The 14,557-nt window shown below is 52.1% G+C and overlaps 1 protein-coding gene across 1 annotated transcript in view; it reads left to right on the forward strand.

Moving 5' to 3' along the window:
- The first annotated feature begins 13,423 nt into the window (after nucleotides 1-13,423).
- RAB27B (RAB27B, member RAS oncogene family) overlaps nucleotides 13,424-14,557 on the forward strand; it is a 43,657-nt gene continuing 42,523 nt past the window's right edge. Inside the window, exon 1 of the mRNA XM_075489087.1 lies at nucleotides 13,424-13,618. The gene's annotated coding sequence lies outside the window, so the exon portion shown is untranslated. The remainder of the gene's footprint in view (nucleotides 13,619-14,557) is intronic.

Consider the following 14,557-nt stretch of genomic DNA (forward strand, 5'->3'; position numbering starts at 1 on the left):
AAGGTCTGCCTATTGGCGTGCAGGGGGAGGCTTTACCCTTGCTTAAAATAAAGCTTGTCAGTATTTTGCTTCATGCCTCCAGCCCAAAATGGAGAGGAAAACTTGTCTCGGAGGACGGGGCTGGGAAGTGGGAGATGCCCCAGGCGTGTTCACCGGGTCTGGCTCGGGTCTGGCCCTTTGCTGTCGCAGCTTTTCTCCGTACGCAGCCCGTGGAGGGGCACGAATCCCCAAAGCGGCAGCAACTGGGGTGCCTGGGTCTCTCCAGGGGCTGGGGGGGCCAAGGGGGCTCTCAAACCCTTTCCACAGGCACTGCGCTCCTGCAAGCGTGCCGGGAGAGCGTCCCGGGTGGAAGCGACGGGGCAGCAGGCCCCGACGGCATGAGTACGGGCCGCTGCTGCTTTTGGGGGGCTCCTTCTTCAGTTCCCTTGTTTTTTCATGGCAATAAGCCAGCCAGCCTGTATCTGCTGTGCAGCCGGTGGGGAAAACGTAGAGGAAAACCCACAGCAGCGGGGGAGATGATGTCTCCATCCTCCTTACGGGAACAGCCCATTTTTGAGGAGCGGAGTGGACTTTTTGTGACTTTTTGTGACTTTTCCTTTCTCGCCTGCGTGCCGGGGGCTGTCCTGGCCTCTGCCGCGCTGGGCTATCTGCCTTCCCCCGGTTAACCCGGCCCGGCAACACGTTCGGTGCCAGCTGCGCGTGGGACGCTCCGCTCCCTCGGAGCCGCGACGAGGTTCAGGTGCCGCGCTGAAGGAACCGAGTGCGGAAACAGCTTGTGACCTTCCCCGATCGCTGCAGCAAGTTATATTGCACCGAGGGGAACAGTTTGGCTGGCAATTAATTTTTTTTTTTTTAATATATATATATATATATATATGATTGCAGTTTCTTCTCGACTCGATCGCTCTGCCAGTGGCCAAGGGGCAGGGCTCGGCGATGGGAAGGTTCGCGGCGGCGGGGCTGGCTGTGCTTTGGGCTTCCCCGAGGCGAGTCCTGCAGCCGGGGGCACGGCGCTGGCTCCAGAACAGGTCTCTGGGCGTATTCTTACCACTCTCAGTAAGAATAACTTAATTTGCTCCCAGAAAAATGCAAAGAATACTACGGCTTGAATGCTGGGGTTGTGGACTTGAAGGAAATCTGATTTTATTAGTTAGAAGTGATGGGTTTGAAATGCCAGCAATTTGGTTTTTAAAGATTAAAGCTCGTGGTGGAGCAGGGAATTCACAACGCGATCAACGCGGTAATCTCGCTCTTTAATTCGCAACACGCGATTCCATTGATTCCATATGATTTCAGTGGGTGAATGGATAAATAATAGCATTTTCTGCATTAAGATAGACCAATTCAGACATTCTCCAGCACTTACTCCTTTTTCTTGGTGGAAGGTTTGCCTGTGAGCTAGACATCCCTAACGAGATGTGTGTGTCTTCTAACGTCACTATATAATTTCTTTTTTTGAGCAAAATGTCAGCGGAGGGCCGTATTGGGATATACAGACCTGAGGATTTATGACTCTTCTAATATACTTTAGACCCCTGTTAAACACGGCAAATTGGTTTCCATACGACTTCATTTAACGGCAAGATAAAATTCAGGTTACAGTGTGCTACTTGGTAATAAAAATTCATGAGACAATATTTTGTGCGGACGGGATACAGTAAAATCAAAATGATTTCCCTGGTGCTGTGGGAATGTAATAACTCGAAATCCTCTTCGACCTGTACCCCGTGAGTTTGGCCTTTCCTTGTCAGTGAATTGAATTCAGAAATTGATATTTCCTCTTTTTTTTTTTTTTAAAGAGAAACTCAGGATATTTAATTTACTTCTAGTTTTCATAATTTATTTAATGAAGTTACTGTTTTCTGTACTCGCTCCCAGCTCTGTGCAAACCCACGGGAGACCTGGTGCTGGAAGGCATAGCAAGAAAAGATTTATTTTCTTTATTTTGAGGATAATGACTTAGCTTTATGAGTGATGAGAGAGTGGGGGTGCAGGGAAGGGTGCTGGGGGGTGCACGAGGAGCGGCCATCGCCGCCGGCGCAGCACCCACGTACTGCGAGGAGGAGCCGGGGGTGCTGGCAGAGCCCGCTCGGTGAGCCCAGGCTCATAAAGCTCGTCAACTTCTGTCTTCATAAATACCTAATGAAGGTCTCGCTTCTGTCATATAGTGATGGAAGGTGCTTTTTTTTAAAAAAAAAAAAAAAAAAAAAAAAAAAAAAAGCCCAGCACCCCGCAATGCAAGAGATGGGGTTTTGCCGGCCAACAGCAGCCACGTTAAGACGTGTAGCGTGTTCCTGGGGAGCACTCACAGAATCCCAGAATGGTATAGGTTGGAAAAGACCTTTAAGGTCATCGAGTCCAACCGTAAACCTAACACTGCCAAGCCCACCACTACACCATGTCCCTAAGCACCTCAGCCAAACGTCCTTTAAATACCTCCAGGGATGGGGACTCCACCACTGCCCTGGGCAGCCTCTTCCAGTGCTGGACAACCCTTTCCGTGAAGGAAAATTCCCCAATATCCAGTCTAAACCTCCCCTGGCGCAACTGGAGGCCATTTCCTCTCACCCTATCGCTTGTTACCTGGGAGAAGAGACCGACCCCACCTCTCGACAGCCTCCTTTCAGGCAGTTGTAGAGAGCGAGGAGGTCTCCCCTCAGCCTCCTTTTCTCCAGGCTGAACAAGCCCAGGGCCCTCAGCCGCTCCCCATCAGCCTTGTGCTCCAGACCCTTCCCCAGCTCCGTTGCCCTTCTCTGGACACGCTCCAGCCCCTCAATGTCTCTCTGGGAGCGAGGGGCCCAGCACTGAACACAGCATTCGAGGTGCGGCCTCACCAGTGCCCAGTCCAGGGGCACGGTCACTGCCCTGCTCCTGCTGGCCACACGACTTCCGACACAAGCCAGGATGCCATTGGCCTTCTTGGCCACCTGGGCACACTGCTGGCTCATATTCAGCTGGCTGTCGACCAAAGGTGAGCGAGCTCGGATTGCCGCCTGCAACTCTAATTTCTGTTTTACGGAGCTATCGTTAAGCAGCTGATATTTATCTGATCAAGCTGTAGCGTGTCTGGATGATACACCCACCCTACGCAGGGGAGGCCGGGGGGTTCGGGTACGCTCTTGTGCTGCGGCAGGAGCCCGGGGAGGGGTACGCGCTGGGTGCGATGCAGCTTTGGCCCCGCAGGGAGAGCGGGATGAATCCTGCCGTGCCCGGGAAAGGTCTAAAGCATCGACATGACATAGGATAAAAAAAAAAATTAAAGGACCTCCATGAATTAGGGGAGTGAGAGGGTGCTCTGGCTCATTGATACAGAGGTGTAAGGTGGTAAAAGACTACTTTAAAAGCTCCTTGCATAATAGTAACTCTTGCTTATTTTGATATTCTTCCTAGACTAAAAGGCAAAAGCTATGTTGGGGGAAAAATTGCAGTGAAGCCACTCAAATTGTGCAACAGTTTTTGGGAGGTGACAATAGAATCATGGAATGGTTTGGGTGGGAAGGGACCTTTACAGGTCATCTCGTCCAACCCCCCTGCAAGAGCAGGGACATCTTCAACTCCATCAGGTTGCTCAAGGTCCAACCTGACCTTGAATGTTTCCAGGGATGGGGCATCTATCGCTTCTCTGGTCAACCTGGGCCAGTGTTTCCAGTAGTGTAAAAATTTTGTTTCTTAAATCCAGTCTAAATCTGCCCTCCCTTAGTTTAAAACCATTGCTCCTTGTCCTGTCGCAACAGGCCTTGCTAAAAAGTCTGTCCCCGTCTTCCCTATAGGTCCCCTTTAAGTACTGGCAGGCTGCTATAAGGTCTCCCCGCAGCCTTCTCTTCTCCAGGCTGAACAACCCCACCTCTCTCAGCCTGTCCTCGTAGGAGAGGTGCTCCAGCCCTCGGATCATCTTCATGGCCTCCTCTGGACCCGCTCCAACAGCTCCACATCCTTCTTGTGCTGAGGACCCCAGAGCCGGACGCAGCGCTCCAGGTGAGGTCTCACCAGAGCGGAGTTGAGGGGCAGAATCCCCTTCCTCTACCTGCTGGCCACGCTGCTTTGGATGCAGCCCAGGACACGGCTGGCTTTCTAAGCCGCGAGGACCAACCGTATCTTGGGTTAAGGATAGCTACGGTGGAACCTGCAGGCAACGTGTACAGGGATCCTCGGAAACCCCTGGGGCGTTAATGGACAAGCCCATGGCCAGGGGCTCACCGCAGCTGGGCAGGAGTAGCGGGTGCATCCTCTGGGAATTAAAATATTCCTACCTAGCCACTCCCGGGGCCCCTTTGGCAATAACTAGCCATCTGAGCCAGTTCCCTCCAGGGCAGTTTTCCACCATCAGCATGGGCCGTGCCCTGGGGAAGGTAGTTAATCAGCGATGTTTCTCCCTGGGTGACGGCCGAAGGATGGGAGCAGTTTCGGGCAGCACCCACGGCACGACGGGGTGGGTGCCAGCCCGGCCATCACCCTCCACTGCACCCTGTTCGCTGCCGAGCAGCCCCGGGCGCTGCAGGGTCCGGCTGCCGTCTGACCGAGCGCTTGGGGAACACGGGGTGGTATAATTCCTCTGCCCTTTAAAAGTCAGCTTGCTGGAAGCAAAATATGAAATCCAGAGAAGTGATGTAGTTGGGATCATCAAACTTCTGTAGCTGGGAAACTTCCCCCCCCCTCCCCCCCAATAGATTACTAAAGCACTTCTTGGTAGAAAAACAAAAGGAATTGAGCCCTGAGGAATTTTCACATGAAATGAATGCACAGGGGGTTTAATTTTCTCCTGTTTGCACGTGAAGCCGGTAGACTGCTGCAGCATAATCAAGTTTTCCTTGGCACAGCCAGACTGTTATGAAAGAGAAGCCAGAGCCGGTGTGAGTAGGGTACCCCGTAGTTACGGGGCGATGATCAAGGGACGCGTGTGTCTGGGGGTTCGGGGTGTCCGAAGTCTTTCTTCTACCGAATTTACCAGCGTGGTGCTGCCGGGGCTCCTTGATGCCACCATCCCCTCCAGCAGCGCCTCGGGCTGTTGCCTGCCTCCGTTCCCGAGGCAGAAATCCATCATTCCTTATTCCTGCCTCTTCAGTAGTTGTTTTGGAGAATCCCATTATCTGGTTTTGCCTCGTGCAATTTAGCGCTTCTAAACACGTCTGCATTTAGATGCATCCTCCTGCTTTGAGGAGAAGGCTTTCCGAAACACAGGTTGTTTTTCCTTTGGCTCTATCTATTTATTTCCATCTTGCGCTCCGCAGCACGAATCTATCCCGGCACTCCTGACGCGCTGCCGGTGAGCTTTAACCTCGTGGCAGGGTTCTCGAAGCCGGTGAGGTCCCAGCTGGTGCCCTCGCGTGGGGAAAACCTTCACGAAACGCCATTCCTGCTGGTGGGAGGGCTTAAAAAAGGCAACGTGCGGAACCCCACGCCGTGGGGGTGCATGCGTTTCGGACGTTGAAAGGAGAGGTCCGCGCGCTGCGGCGTCATCAGCGGCGTCTTGGTTTGGGTGCTCTTGTCGCACAACCGAAGGCAGTCCCCGCGTACGCTAGCACAAGTTGTTATGAAGTGACGCGCCGTGCTGTGACGTTATCCCCTCGATTTAATCTAGCCTAAAATAAATTATTTCCTGTACGCTTCAGTTCCGCACGTGCTTCTCTCCCATCTTGCTCTTTCTCAGCCTCTCTTATAGACGAGCACCTTGCTTTAAAGTGACTTTTTTTCTTTGCTGCTCATTAAAACCAGCGACCGCTTCTGTTCTGGGCATGGGGGCTGCCGTGAAGTCCAGCCGCTGCCTCCAGCTTCCCCGGCAACATCTGTCACGTTCTTCCATTCGTTCGTCTTGCATTAATTATTATAACGAATATATTCCTGATACAGTGACCAAGCGCCGGTTTGCTCTCTTGCCTTTTTGCCCCCCTTATTGTGAACAGAAACAAGGTGCGGGTGGTTCAGCTCGAGCACGCCCGTATCCCCAGATGCAGGAACGAAACGTAGATAAACCGCGAAATAAACTGCAGATAAGGCCCGGTCTATAGAGCCGCGGAGAACTAGAGGTGACTAAGCAGCAGAAAACCCGCTGTATTTAGCTGCGCACGTGGGATGCTTTTTGCATTCAGCCTCTCCTGGACACGGATTTTATTAGTTAATTATGCCTGGAAATCTTTCTGATGAAGTTCTGGCTAAAAAGGCCCAGCTGAAGGGGACGATCGTGCTCAGGAGCGGACGGATGCAAGAGCTGCTTCCGGCTGCTGTCACGGTGACCAGGACGGGATAAGAATAGGAGCATGACGCGCATGGCAGGAAGAAGCTCTTTTGTAAGAAATTCTTTTTTCAATCGGGTCAGCTGATAGGGTTGAAAACTCCAGATCAGTGCGGGGACACGTGTGCCCTGCGAGCAGGGCTGGTCTGCTCCGCTGACGCCGTCAGCGAGTCCCAAAGCCACCTCCTCCTCCTCCTGCCTGCTCTGCCCGCCGCGGCCACGGCACCGGCCACGGCACCGGCCACGGCACCGGCATCCGCAGCGCGGGGGATGCTGCGGCAGCGTGGTACCACGCTGTCCTCCTCCGGGGCTGGAGAGAGGCTGGCAAGAGCTACCGTAAATAAATAAGTAGGTAAATCAATAAATAGCGAGGTTGAAATGCTTTTAAGAGCGAGATGTGAAGAGCTTAAATGAGCACGTTAAAAATGAGGTATTGCTACTCCTTATTTGCGGCAGCGAGGTTGGGTAACCTGTTGGAAAACTCTCATTAACGCCTTTAAACGAAGCCGGGTGGAGGGGGCTGTCCTAAAGCTTTCCTTTAAGCCCGACTCAGGCTTGTACGCAGTGAAAGGCTGCCCGGATGAAAAATCCGACAGCTGTGCGATGCGAGCAATCAGGTTAATAAATCTAGTTAATTTTTTTTTCCCCTTTTAGACCCGTAACTCTGTAAATCATTCGCTTTGAGCAAGGGGGCTCAGACATAAACCTTGGTTCCTATTTCTTTTCCATTTAACGCCTTCCTTACGCTTAACACTAAAACAGGGGCAGAAAGGAGAGGAAAGGGACCCCGGGCTCATCGCTCATCAAGCCGTCGGCCTGACTAGTAAGTAAGGACTTAGTAAGGACTTAGCAAGGACTAGTAAGGACTCAGTAAGGACTAGTTTAAAGCTCTGGATGAGGTTCTGTGGTTTTTCCAAGGAAAAAAAAAAATCGCAGGGAGTTAATTGTTTGTCCGAGCGTAGGGAAGTTTAATATTTCAATGGTGGAGAACGCCAGCGTGACCGTACTCGGACAGCGCGGTTTCTTCTCTCGAGGAAGAGCTGTTATTTGGGACGAGGTTTTTCATTTCGATGTAAGGACGGAGTTGCCGCTTACTTCAGTGGGATCCGGACGGATCCTCCCCCATTACCCAGGGAAGAACAGCTCGCTGCTCTTCCTGCCCGACACGGCGCCCGGTGGTGCTGCTCCCAGGAGCCAGGACGTGGCCCCGAGCATCCTCACCTGCAGTCACCGAATCGTGAAACCGCTTTTGCCCTAATTTTGAAATAGAAATAATACAAACACGTGTCCTCCCACACACACAAAAAAACCCCCAAAAGAAATCCTAACTCTCAAAAAGAAATCCAAGCAAGGAATCCTAACATTTCGCAGAGTAACTTCTCTCTTCTTGAGATTAGCACTGTAGCATCATGCCTAATTCTTTTTTTTTTCCCCTATATGTTCCTCGAACGCGTAGAAAACCACAAAGGTAGGCTAGGGGCTGTTGTGGGTAGGTTACATTAAGATATCTAATTAATCCTTGTAATTCTGTGTATTAAAGGGAAATAATTACACTCCTTTAATTTCTTGTGCGGAAGAGAGGGTCAGGAAAGTCTGGGGGGGGGGGGGGGAAGCTGGAAAGCCAGGATTTAAGAAGTTCTTGCGGATCTATGCACAGCTGCTTCCCACACCACCTTTACCCCGCATTTAAATGCTAAAAACCCTCTTCTTCACGACACGGCCCTCTCATCTAACATGAATCGCAACGACAGCCTGGCTAGCCCTCGCGCTGGGTCGTCGTCATTCGGCTGGGGAAATCGCGGGAAATCAATTAATGATTGATCGTGGGAAATCGTGGGAAATCAGTTAATGCCGATATTTAATGAGCTCGTACGGGCCAGGCCTGCCCGCGAAGAAGCCAGGAGTCTCTCTGCCGCGCGTCCTCACGCGCCAGCCCAGGAAAATTGGGATTATTTGGTCGCTTGTTGCTCGTGCAATGCATCGTGCCTCCCTGCGAGCCTGGGCAGGTTTTGAGTGGGCAGAGAAGAGGTAGTTTGGGGGTAATAAAGGCATAATAAGTGCAAATAAAAACCCCAGACAGCTTTGATAAGCTGGCCGTCCTCCATCCTGGCCCAGGAGGAGCAGGAGAGATCAACGAGAGCGGCTGCAGGCCCGGCGTGAATTGCCAGGGGAGGGAAGGCACGGGAGCGTATCGGGAAGAGTACGGGAGAAGAGGGAAAAATCAATATTCAAACGAATGCTGAACAGCCTGCGGGGGAGGATGAAATCAATTATTAACGTGCATCGGAGGAGAAGGTTAAATGAGACCACAGAGCTCTGAAGTCTGCCGTGAAGTGACCGTTGTGCTGCTCAATAAAACTCGTCCTCGGCGTTTGCCAGTGAGACCAAGCAAAAAGAGCGTTGGGACCGAGAGAGGGAATGAAACGGATGGAATTTATTTCCAGAGCGCTGACCGCTCTGTCGCTGCGCGAGCGCGGGTGCTGGGGCGATGGCAGCGGCGGGGGGTGCCCGGGGCAGCTTCGCCCTGGGCGCGGGGGAACATCTCGCAGCGCTTAGCGAACATCTGCTGTAAAGGTGGTTCGATCGTAAGTTTGATCGAACTTATGATCTAATCGTCCCTATGCTGGCGATTAAAACGTTGCGCTTGCACATCACCGGGTGAAAGTTGGGACCCCGCAGGTTTTTTTTCTGAGGTAGCTCCTTGTGTGACCCCTGATGTGAAGGCTGGGAAACGTAAAATGCCCGCAGGTCACATCATGGACCTCGTTCCTCATTGCGGGATTGTTCTCCGCCATATATTTTGCTAATTAACATTTAATTTGAAAGTTTTTATGCTTCCGTAGCAGCAAAAAAGGCTAGGTCCGGAGTAAATGTCCTCTGCGCGCTAGCTCTGCGCAATTTACAGACCAAATCTGCAGCGATAGAAAGCAAAATGAAGATTCTCCGGGGAGATGATTTCCGTAGGGCTCTTTCCAGAGGAGCAGGAGGTACTTCGGAGGGCGCACGCCGTGCAGCGGGGCCGAAGCGCTGCATTAGCCGTAGGCGAGCGGCAGCGGGCGTCCCCGGGCGATCCTCAGCGCTGCCGTGGAGCAGGCACCGCAAGGGCTCTGGGGGCTGACGTACGTGAGACTGCTTTATCATCTTTGCCCAAAGCGGTGTTAGATATCCCTGAGCTCCCCAAGCCTTCCTAGGGAACCTCTTTGAGACTTTCCCAATGCTGGAATTATTTAAATTAAAAAAAAAAAAAAAAAAAATAGTAGTACATTTTTTCCTCCCTTAAATTAAGCTGGCAGACCTGTGCGCTTGATGGTTATGCTTGCGTTAGAGAGCGGCGGCTGTGTTAGTGTTTACAGGGTTCCCCCAGATCTTTCCTTTTTTTCCCACAGAAATAGGTAAAACGTTGCGATGTTCTTGAAGGCACGTGTTATCGGAACGGCTCGGTGAGTAATAGCTGCACACCGTCCCTGGGCGGCTGTTTACTCGTAAAATTTTGAATTGTAATTTTGACGTTGTTTTGCTGTTTTCAATGCAGAGCGAGCAAGCAGGTAGCAAGCTGTAGCTCTGCTCTCTACCGAAACCCGGTTGTTTTGTGATCTGCTCTGCTGCTCTCCAGCTCCACCTGCCTGGTCCCTCCAGAGACCATCTTTGCTCTCAAACTAGGGATGCTGGCTGTCGGGAGGTCTCCTACAGCCCGGGCTGGAAATCAGGGCTGGTTTATTTAAAGAACATCTGTCTGGTGGGATGTACCTACACCCATTGGTTCAACAGGGCTCAGTGCTGGGTCCTGCACTTGGGCCACAGCAACCCCATGCAACGCTACAGGTTGGGGAAGAGTGGCTGGAAAGCTGCCCGGCAGAGAAGGACCTGGGGGTGTTGGTCGACAGCCGCCTGAATATGAGCCAGCAGTGTGCCCAGGCGGCCAAGAAGGCCAGTGGCATCCTGGCTTGTGTCAGAAGTCGTGTGGCCAGCAGGAGCAGGGCAGTGACCGTGCCCCTGGACTGGGCACTGGTGAGGCCGCACCTCGAATGCTGTGTTCAGTGCTGGGCCCCTCGCTCCCAGAGAGACATTGAGGGGCTGGAGCGTGTCCAGAGAAGGGCAACGGAGCTGGGGAAGGGTCTGGAGCACAAGGCTGATGGGGAGCGGCTGAGGGCCCTGGGCTTGTTCAGCCTGGAGAAAAGGAGGCTGAGGGGAGACCTCCTCGCTCTCTACAGCTGCCTGAAAGGAGGCTGTCGAGAGGTGGGGTCGGTCTCTTCTCCCAGGTCACAAGCCATAGGACGAGAGGAAATGGCCTCCAGTTGTGCCAGGGGAGGTTTAGACTGGATATTAGGAAATTTTTCTTCACCGAGAGGGTTATCAAGCATTGGAACAGGCTGCCCAGGGCAGTGGTGGAGTCCCCATCCCTGGAGGTGTTTAAAGGACGTTTGGCTGAGGTGCTTAGGGACATGGTGTAGTGGTGGGCTTGGCAGTGTTAGGTTTACGGTTGGACTCAATGATCTTAAAGGTCTTTTCCAACCTATACCATTCTGGGATTCTGTGATCCTAGACGGAGGCAGAAAAACTGAACAGATGTTCTCCCAGTGTCCTTTCCACCCTCCTTAATGCAATTCTCCTATACTGCAGTATATCCATATATATTCTAGTTTGGTTCAGAAAGCTTTTCTGTGATCGTCCTCGGTGCCTCGATGCGCAGCAGTAGTTTGAAACGCCCTTGTCGACATTTCTGTGTGTTTTAATTGACTCGGGAGATGTAGGACACAGAGGAAATGGCAGGCTTTAAATAATTAAGGTGCTGCTAATCCTCAAGAAATGTCAGAAAGTCCCTAAGAGATGCCGCGTGAGATCCTCTTTCTTGTGAATTGGCTAATTAAAGGGATCCTTTTCATTGAAAATAAATAACTGCGCGAGGCTGTCAGCCACAGCACGCTTGCCGTGGGGAAAGGAGGGCTGTTGGGAGATTAACACCTCTCACTGAAAGGCAGTCCTTTGAGTCGATAGATATAAATCCGAAGGCTATCTTGCAGTAACGCGAACGATGAGCAGTGGAGCTTGCAGCTGAAAGCGAAGGCCGGGCGAGTCGAGATGGACGCGCGAAGGACAGCGAAGCTGCTGGCGACCTGCCGGTAAGTGCAGACCAAGGAAGGGGGATTGCAGCCAGCTCTGCCCGAGGCGGTTTGGGAGACCCTCTGGAAAATAAGTAACGGCACGTAAAATGAATTTGGTTAGTGCTGGTGAGATGCCTGCAGGCTGTCCTGCCCCAGGTTTGTACGGCATAGGTAAAACGCCTGGGCTTGGCGGGATGTAAAGCTCCTTTATCTGTGCCTCAGCCATCACCGTGCCCGCTTCCTTCTACGTTCTTCAGAAGCTGCCTCTGTTTATTGATAAGGCCAAAAAACGTTGTTGGGTTTTGAATGTTACGTTCCGGCAATCACGGCTGTAACGTGAGTTGAGGAAGGGGGGTGGGAGCTAACAAGTGGAAAATTTTAAACATGCAGAATTATGGCTCCAAGGCATTTTACTAAAGAAAAAACAAGCAGTTGGAGAAAAATACATTCCCTTTGAGATTAAGTCTTCATTGACAGAAATAAAAGGCATTGCTAACAGAAATTTGATGACTCTTCTGCCTTGGAGTTTACGGAAGCAAATAGATGCCAGGGAGAAGCAGATTGCATCTTTCCCTCAAGATATCTTGGGGGAAATCTAGATTGTGCCAGACGAGCCGCTGAGGAAAAGATGCTTCTCTGAAGACAGGAATAGGGTAAAGTAAAAAGGATCTGGAGCCTTGCACATCCGCAGCAGGTCCCTAACGCTCGGCTCTTCCCTCCCCTGGTGCAGTCCAGAGCGTGGCTTTGGGTTCTCGGGAGCCCGTTGCAGCTCTCGCCGGGAGCTCGCACGAGAAGCCGGTCTCCAGCTCCGTCGGTCCGACTCCCTCGCAAACTCTTCCTTGGGATATTGCTGAATCCTCTCATCTGACAAGTGAGGGGTTATTTCAGGGTGCGCCGGCACCAGCGACATCCCTTTTCTACAGAAAAGAACGAAAATGTTATTTTTGTAGCAGTTCTCCCTATTTTGGTGGAAGATGCTCTCGCGTCACGGTGCTATAACTGGAACATGGATCTGCTCCATCTGCTCAATCCATTGACATTTTGTTTGCCGTTAAAATTGTCTTTAAACTCTCCTGGCCCCCCTGCATGCCCGTGGGAAGAAACACACTGCAGGAGGGTGGACTGGCTGTAGCGGAGCCTGGGCAAAAATGTGTCTTAGAGGTGACAGACAAAACGCTTGGTGAAGGAGAAGGGCATAAAACAAGGGACGCCATCGCGCCCTGCGTGCTTCTGCGTCTCCCGTTTTTAAGAGAAAGACACGGCAAATTTGGGGCAAGTCCAATGTTTGCGGTACAGGAGATGCCCTGGCTGTGCCGGGAACGGGCGCGGGAGCCAGCGGGGCTGCTCCTCCCAGGGCAACGGCAAACTCGGCTTCGGCCCCTGCCCCGAAACCTGCTGGATTCAACCCGCTCCCCGGCGTGACGCCCAGAGACGGGCTGGGGAGGGAGCGGCACCCAGCTCCCCCAGCCTCTCCAGCAGGTCCCTGGGGCTCTGCATCCGTCCTGCTGCCTGGTACCCGGCTCCTGCCGGAGAACAGCAAACAAATGAACCCGGGGAAAAAAGAAGATGTTTTCCCCCCCCCCGCACACACACACGCGCTTCTCTCACGCAGGGTTTTAAATCCTTCTGGCAGGAATTCACAGCAGGGTTTGCTATATCTTCATAACGGGCGACGTGAAGATGCTAGAGCCTGTTTAACTCTTCTCTCCCCTAAGCAAAACGTATCACTTAGCCCCGTGAAACAAGAAATCAGCAGCGAGGTTTGATACGCTGACACGGCATTAAAACGGATCTCCTAAGACGCCTCCGACAAGCCGTATCCTGCCCTTTGAGGGCAAGCATCGTCTTCTGTCGTAGGGTATATTTCCTTGCGAGGAAGGGAAACGGGAACGGGAGCTGCGGCGCGGAGGGAATACGAACGCAGCGATCCCCCGGCTCTGCGCGACCGCGTTGCCAACAGCTCCGGCTGGACGTGCACGGCGTAGGCGGGAGGCACGTCCCACTCCCTGCCCCGCTTCCTCCTAGAAGCCGAGATGCCGTGAATTTGGGCGGGTTGTGCCTTCGCGGTGCGGAGGGTGAGTAACGCTAACGGGACGCGGTTTAATGAGAGCCTGCAGAAATTAGTGAGCGGGCAGGAATTAGGGAATGGTACACTCGATCCCCTGAAAAAATAGGGCAATGCTGCGGGCAGTGGCTTTAATATTTTATATAGCAGTAATAAATTATTGCTTAGAAGTTGGAAACCAGCAGAAGGCAGCAGAAGGATTAAACCTGAGCTAGGTCTCTGGTAAGTTGATTCATTTTATTTCCCAATAGTATGCTTTGATACTTGATTTATTAGTTTGGATTAATATAAAGTTTCTTATCTGAGAAAGATAAATAGGGAAGAGTTCTGTTAAAATTGACTCGGTGATTTATGATGTTTAACCTTGGTTTGTATTCCGCCAGGTAAGAAGTAGTTTTAAATGCATCTTATGTTAAAAATGTTATTCTAGGAGATAAAGTGAACATTTGTGGGGCTAAGGGATGTGCTGGGTGGGCTGCGTGGGGTGTTTATTGGGCTCTAGGCAGTCTGCTGTTTGCGTTCCTGCCCGTGTCGCTCACTTAGCCAAGCCAGCATCTATTATTCCATAGCTGCTTCCAAAAACCCCGTGCCAGGGATGTGAACCGCTTTGTGGGCACGCGTGTTGCTGATTCAGGCCACGGAGTCAGGGGGGATCCGGCGCAGGGATCCCCGGGGCTGCGACCCGGCCAGGGGGTAGCTCGGCGGGGAGACGTGACCCGAAACCCCGAGGACGAGCGGTGGGGGCTGCCGCCGGCCCTGCCCGTACGCCTGCGCCGGCTCCGTGCGCCCTTCTGCCGCTCTCGACCTTGCTCTGTGCGGTTTGTGGCTTACAGTCAGCCACTAGCAAAACAAATAAAAAAGTATATATTCATGTTTTGAAACGTTAGGTGATGTTCCGACGTCCCTTCCGACTTAAATTATCCTATAACTCTGTGCTGTGTCAGAGAGGAGCAGTAAGGTAAATCACATTATCAGACTCCTCCAGAAGCATCAGGGATAAAAATGAGCATATCTGACGTAGGCAATTGTTTTAAAATAGCGTCTTTCTCCTGAACTAGAGAATGTGATTCTGAATCATGATTTTGTCATGAATTTCAGACCTCATTTTCTCTGTCACCCCCCTCTGCAAAGCGCAGTGGAGCAGCACTGGTGCCAAGGGTG

This window comes from Mycteria americana (genome assembly GCF_035582795.1).
Source record: "Mycteria americana isolate JAX WOST 10 ecotype Jacksonville Zoo and Gardens chromosome Z unlocalized genomic scaffold, USCA_MyAme_1.0 Scaffold_30, whole genome shotgun sequence".
NCBI lineage: Eukaryota > Metazoa > Chordata > Aves > Ciconiiformes > Ciconiidae > Mycteria > Mycteria americana.